The sequence below is a fragment of the Tenrec ecaudatus genome, chromosome 14 (assembly GCF_050624435.1).
Source record: "Tenrec ecaudatus isolate mTenEca1 chromosome 14, mTenEca1.hap1, whole genome shotgun sequence".
NCBI classification, from domain to species: domain Eukaryota; kingdom Metazoa; phylum Chordata; class Mammalia; order Afrosoricida; family Tenrecidae; genus Tenrec; species Tenrec ecaudatus.
In genome coordinates this window covers 107,591,952-107,599,123 of record NC_134543.1, presented here as the reverse complement: position 1 = coordinate 107,599,123, position 7,172 = coordinate 107,591,952, and the positions used below count along the sequence as shown (strand labels likewise).

General features: G+C 43.7%; 1 non-coding gene across 1 annotated transcript; it reads right to left on the bottom strand.

Moving 5' to 3' along the window:
- Positions 1-6,092: 6,092 nt before the first annotated feature.
- Positions 6,093-6,199, bottom strand: LOC142427005 (U6 spliceosomal RNA). Its single transcript, XR_012779852.1, has one exon. It is a non-coding gene; the product is annotated as a U6 spliceosomal RNA (small nuclear RNA).
- Between the last annotated feature and the right edge of the window lie 973 nt (positions 6,200-7,172).

Here is a 7,172-nt window from a genome sequence, read left to right as displayed (position 1 = left end):
GAAGTGTCAGAGAAGGATACAAATAGAAGCTCTAGAAAATACTCGTCTCTTCCATCCCATTCATCCAATTATCTCAGGGGAGCTGTCCCCTAACTCTTAAAGTACTAGATCAGCTATCTTCTTATTTTATAATGATGTCATATTGAAGAGGCGCCGCACAGTTCCTGGGAGAGTTTAGGCATTTGGTGAAATGGATTTTGTGGTAAGTTTTATGTCAACCTTGGTGGGCCAGGATTCTCCCGTGGTGTATCTGACATAGTGTGGTCACCTTCATGATGGGATCTCTGTGAAGCAGCCCAGCAGGTGTGGGGAGAATAAACCAAACTCAAACTCTGCTATCAAGTCAATGCTGACTCAGCAACACTCTGTGGGGTTTCTCAGACTGTGAGTGTTTATACTTCTAGAAAGCCCAGTCTTTGCCCCATGGAGCTGCTGGTGACTTCAAACCGCCAACCATGAGGATCACAGCTCAACACATTACCACTATGTCACACATAACCACTATGTCACACATAACCATTAGATCACACATAACCACTATGCCACACATAATCACGGGATCGCACATAACCCACTGGATCACACATAACCACTAGATCACACATAACTACTAGATCACACACAACCACTAGATCACACATAACCACCGGATCACACATAACCACTAGATCACACATAACCATCAGATCACACATAACCACTAGATCACACATAACCACCGGATCACACATAACCACCGGATCACACATAACCACTAGATCACACATAACCACCAGATCACACATAACCACCAGATCACACATAACCACCAGATCACACATAACCACTATGTCACACATAACCACTAGATCGCACATAACCACTAGACCACACATCACCACTAGATCACACATAACCACTATGTCACACATAACCACTAGGTCACACATCGCCACTAGATCACACATCGCCTCTAGATCACACATTACCACTAGATCACACATAACCACTAGACCACACATCACCACTAGATCACATATAATCACTATGTCACACATAACCACTAGATCACACATAACCACTAGATCACACATCACCACTAGATCACACATAGCCACTCTATCACCAGGGCTCCTAGGTGGAGAAACTAGACCTCCGTAATATGATCACAGCCTTGATAAAAATAGTGGGAGATTTCATTCAGAGTGGAGTCTACTCATTATAAATTGACCATGTGTACCAGCTAGCTCACTGCTGCTGGCTTTGTATTCTACAGCTGGCTTGTGGCCATCCTGTTCCATCGCCTGCTGGACTCGGAGTTCTCGGCAGACTGCTGACCTTGGACTCATTCAGCTGTTCTCATTCATTCAGTTTGGCATCTAACAGCCTGTCGTCTTCCTGCCTCATCTTCTTGCTTCCCATTAGTCATCCTAGAGCTCCAAGAATCTGGAGATGCTTTCTGTTGCTATCCGACCCATGGACTTGAACCAAACTGGATGGCCCCACTTCTACAACTATGTGACCACTTCTTGATATAGGTCTCTTTCTATGTCAGTACACACACAAATGCCATTGGTTTTCTTCTCAAGAGAGCCATCTTAAGACAGATATGAATATGGACCTTAGAGTAATTAACCTGAACTCAGATATCAGCTGCACAAACCATTTATTTGATTCTTAGTTTACTCATAAAAAAATTGAGATAATGAAAGCTACTGTAGACATTAGTATGCAAAGTCTGACTGATTTAAAGAAGATAACAAACAATAACCAATTAAAATTTATTATTTATCTTCTTAGGAGTCCCTGTGTGGTGTGAATGATTAATCTGCATGTCTGTTAAGCCAAATACTGGAAATTTAAGCACAGTCAGGGCTCATAGGAAGACAAAGCACTAATGATGTCTTCATGAAGATGAAGCCTCGCTCTGCTCTGGCACACATAGGGCGCGTGGAGTTGGAGTGGGCATCAGAGCAACTAGCTGGCAATTCTCTGAGTTGTCCTCAAAACCAAAGGTTTAAGGCAGGTTTTTATATTTTCATACTCTCGTGTACATTGTTTCCTCGTGCTAAAGCAAAAATACCAAGGGTCTTATTGATGATCTTCTGCGAAGTTAGGTTCCCAAAGTGTTGTTCATGGATAAGCTAGCCAGCTCCAAACCTGTGAGGTTTCTTAGGGTCCAAGGATAAGCCATGATATCTCTCTCTCTCTCAAACACACACACACACACACACATATGCACCTGCACACACACAGCAGCAAAGAGTTAAGCCAAAAGTTTATTAAAGCATAGATTCAAATGAAAATCAATGAGGCAGATAAATCTCTAGTGTTGAAAAGGAAAACTTAAGCATAGTCGAGATACACAGCTCCCCTCTCGTGAATTGAGATGAGGATGTTTTCTAGGGGAACGTTCCTAGTTTTTATATGATATAGGTCTCTTTCTATGTCAGTACACACACAAATGCCATTGGTTTTCTTCTCAAGAGAGCCATCTTAAGACAGATATGAATATAGACCTTAGAGTAACCTGCAGATGGTCCAGTAACTTTCTAAATAGTTACTCAGTTTGTCCTTGGATCTCATATATCGCTTCTTTCATTTTTATCAGGTCACCATATCTCAGATTTATCTCCAAGTACAGTCCTGTGCCAGCATTTCGCTGGGGCCAGCTTCAAGGATAAGGCATTTCCTAAGCCAGTTCTTATGGTTTCAGAGGGTCCTTTATGCATCACCTTAGCAGATAGGTACAAGTGCCTATTTTGTCCCTGTCCTCAACTGCTCTTCTTTATTGTTATGTTCTGAAGCAATCACTGTTTAAGGCAACATACCTGACAAGATGCTCCAGGAAACATATGAACACCTGTCTGAACTCTCTGCGAAGTCACTCTATCTCTCTCCAGGAGCATAAGCAAGCACTTTGCAGTTCTACCTACCCCTTAATAGACCTACATTCTTTCCTGCTCCTTGGATCATGGTAATGATGGCCACTGCTCTGAGCTAGGTCTTGCGTTTGAGAATGAGGAAGCTATTTATGAGCATTCTCATGTCCTTTCTTCATTCTTTCTCCACTTACAGATTTCCTCTTGTCCATTTGCCATCCCCTTGCTTCCCATCGCCACACAAACGCTGAGGCAATGCGGTGTCCTACCGTCAGGTCAATATATCCCCTCGTGACCCACTGAGCTACCATACTAGTTAGCACAGAGATGATGGTGTTTACTAATTCACAAAGGGGTGAGTGTTCGTAGTGCGATGCTAAACAGTTGGCCACATCAATGTTTTAGACCTGTGTGCTAGGTGAGAAGTCTGCTGCCACTTTTCAGAATGGTACCCCAGTTGTTCTTGTTCGAGGCTGTCCATTTAGTTGTAACTCTTAACAGCCCTGTTGCAACAGAACAGAACCCCAACCATCCTCACAATAGTTCTTGCCTTTGAGCCCCTCAGGGCAGCCACTAGATCAATCCATCTCATCAAGAGCCTTTCATGGTTTTCACTGCCCCTCCACTTTACCAAGTATGATAACTTTTCCAGGGACTGGTCTGTCCTGATTATATGTCCAAAGTATGTAAGATGAAGTCTCTCCATCCTTGCCTCTCAGGAAGGCTCTAGCCATTTTGCTTCCAAGACAAACCTGTTTGCTCTTTCCGCAATTAACATTCCCCACTTGCACTATCATTCAAATGCATGTATTTTCCTTCAACCCAACTTCCCCATGTGTATGAGGCAATGGAAACTACCTTGACTTGGGTCAGGCACACCTTAGTCCTCAAAGACATAGTCCTGCATCCCAACAATTTAAGAGCCTTGCTTGTAAGTAACATGCTGGGCTGCAAACCAAAAGGTAAACAGCATACAACCTCCCGCTGCTCCATGGGAGAAGGATGAGGATTTCTATTCCTGTAACAGTCACAGTCTCAGAAACCCACCTGGGCAGTTCTACCCTGTCCTATAGGATCGCTATGAGTCAGCACTGGATGACTGTGAGTACCTAGCCCAGAGGAGCCTTTCATCTAAGCACAAAGACAGCTCTGATCATGACAAGAGAATGAAAGTTAAGACATTGAAGAGAAAAAAGATAGGAGAAACTTTTGGTGACTGAATTGTTACAATGAACAGAATGTTCTAATAAAGTACAAAAGGATTCCGAAGTAGTTAGTTTATTGTGCCAACCTGGGCAATAAACACATATGGGGTTAATTGGAGGGCAAGGGGATAAATGGCTCAGTGAGCCTCTCCTTTCTAGTTCTCAGGTCTCTTGCTTTGTGATGGTTGGACCAGGGTTCAGCTGCCTTAGCCAGTTTCCTGCCTCAGCTGGCAAAGCTCTGTTCCTGCAAGACATTCCTGAGGAGAAGCCACATGGACCTCCCCAGATGTAGCCCTGGGTGCTAGAGCAGTTGTGTGGAGAAACCTGCCAGTGCTGAGATGCTTACACACTCACTGACTCGGCTTTTCTCCTGCAGTAAGCATCATAGTGTATGTTTTGTGAGATGGAGGAGGACTTTGTGGATTGGTGTCAGACATATGTGTTAATGTTGGACTTGTGGGCTTGGGAATCACTGGGTTGGGATGTTTTCCTGATGTGCACTTCACCTTTATATAAAACTCTCTCTTACACATAAGTTTCTGTGGATTTTTTTCTCTAAAGTACCTAGACTAGTACAGACTCCTTTGATGCCAAAAGGACACTATTGAGTGCCTTTCTCTTCTTTTTAAAATTTTTCTGTCTGCTGAAATAAGTTCAGATTCTGTCACTTGCTCATTACAGTGACAAATTTAACCCTAACTTCATTTTAGGGATGAAAACTTAAAAAAATGATGTTTAAGGAGCTGCAATGTTGTGAAAATAGAATATGGACTTTATATTAAATTATAAAATTGGTTCAACAGTTTTAAAAAAACTACCAACACTGTACTTCCTTTTTATCTTGTAGCATTTATCTCCTTCTAACTTTCTCGTAGTTTCTTTTATCATTAAGTTTATTGTTAGTGGTGTGTCTCTCTTGACTAGAACAGAAGCCCCATGAGGACTTTCGGCTGTTTGGATTACTTAAGTATACGACCCAGTCGAAAAAGTGCCTTGAATAGAGAAGATATTCACCTCAACACCTTAACATAAAGGAAGTGACATTTACCTGTATAGCCGGCAAAGGATGCTGTGGGGTTTCCTGTAGATCCTAGGTAATAGGCAGACACAATAACTGCTGGGGACACTGGCTGCTAATAGTGTCTCAAGGTGTGTCCCTCACTGAAAATGGCCTTCAGCACCAAGAAACTGTACTGACTAAGGTTACACATCCTTCAAGAACATGATCTGTGCTCGGTGACTTAACTATGCAAAAATGCAAATGGCCAGTCCTCTTGCTGGAATTTAGCACAAGGCTGAAAGACCATCCCAGCTTCAGAGCCCCTGAGAGGATATAATGAATGCGGTGGAGTGACATTTTGTAATACGGTTCTTCTATGTCTCCGTAACTCCCACCACATGCTAGGGTGGGATTATGCAAAGAGGGGAGGGGTGGCACATCATTGAGTTGTGCTCCTGCAGGACTTGGCATGGGTCAAGAGGCAGCTGCGTCAACAGAACAAGGGCATGCTGCATCATGTAAAATCAGAAAAGGAGTGCACCAGGGTTGAATCCTCTCACCATGCAGATTCAATCTGTATGCTGAGCAACTAGTCACCAAAGGTGGAGTATGGGAAGAAAAGTGTGGGATTGGAGGAAGGCTGAGTAGCAACCTGCAGTCTGTAGATGACACCGCCTTGCTTGCTGAAAGGGAGGAAGACTTGAAGCACTTGCTAATGAATATCAAGGCTGTCGACTTTCATCTTGGACTACAACTCAATGTGAAAAAAAAAAAACAAAGCCCTCACAACAAAACCAATAGGTAACATTACAATGAATGGAGAAAACATTGATATTGTGGGGGATTTCGTCTTGCTTAGATCCACAGTCAGTGCTCATGGAAGCAGCAGGTCAAGAGACCAAATGACATGTTGCATTGGGTAAATCTGCAGCACATGATTTCTTTAGATTATGGAAAATCAAGGATGTTACTTTGAGGACTAAGGTGCACCTGACCCATGCCATGGCATTTTCTTTTCTTCTTTTTTTAAATATGGAACGCTTCACGAATTTGCGTCTCATCCTTGCGCAGGGGCCAGGTTAATCTTCTCTGTATCATTCCAAGTTTAGTATATGTGCCGCCGAAGCAAGCACGCCATGGCATTTTCAATGACCTCATATTCATGTGAAATTTGGACATTGAATAAGGAAGACCAAAGAAGATGTATGCCTTTGGACTATGGTGCTAGAATATTGAAAGTACTGTGTGGACTTTCAAAAGGACAAACAACTCTATTTTGAAGAAGCATGGCCAGAATGCCCCTTAGAAGCAAACGCATGGTATCAGGAGGGACCAGTCCCTGGAGAAAAACATTCTACCTGATAAAGTAGAGGCCAGAGGAACAGAGAAAGGCCCTCAGTGAGATGAGTGGACCCAGCGGCTGCAGCAGTAGGGTCAGGCGTAGGCACAACTTTGAGGATGGTGCAGGGGTGGGAAGTGTTTTGTTCTGTTGTGCATAAGGTCCCTCTGGGTTGAACCTACTCAATGGTTCAATACTAATGGCGAGGATTGGTCAGTTTGATTGCCACTACCTGGTAATAAGGATGAGCTGTCTGGGCAGCAGCAAGGAGAAATCACAGGACCATTGGCATCGGGGCACACTCAAGATTGCTTTCTAACATGGCAGAAGCCATGCCCACAGGCTAAGGCATGCCACGGAAGAAAGGAGCCATACTGAAAGCACTGAGACTGTGAGATTCTGAGGCAGATGAGCAGGCCGGCTTCCTGGTCCAGGAGGCAGAGGCCAAGAGCCATGTGGCTGAGAGCAGGAGGCCTAGAAAGAGACCTGGCTACCGGCTGAGCAGAGGTGTTGTTGCTAAGGATCCATGAGCATCCTAAGAGTTTTCAGTTCTTGGCCTGTTCACTTCCCTGATAAACTCCCATAACTATGAGTATTGTCTATGAATTCTAGGATAATTGCAAGGAATAATTGAACTCAGCCATAGAAGTAGAATGCCGTGGAGAAACACTTGGTATGAGAATGGGTCAAGAAAGATGGAGGACAGTAGCTTGCCTGACTTCTGCCTCATAGTGACAGGGAAACCAGAGGAGGTCAGATATGGCCCC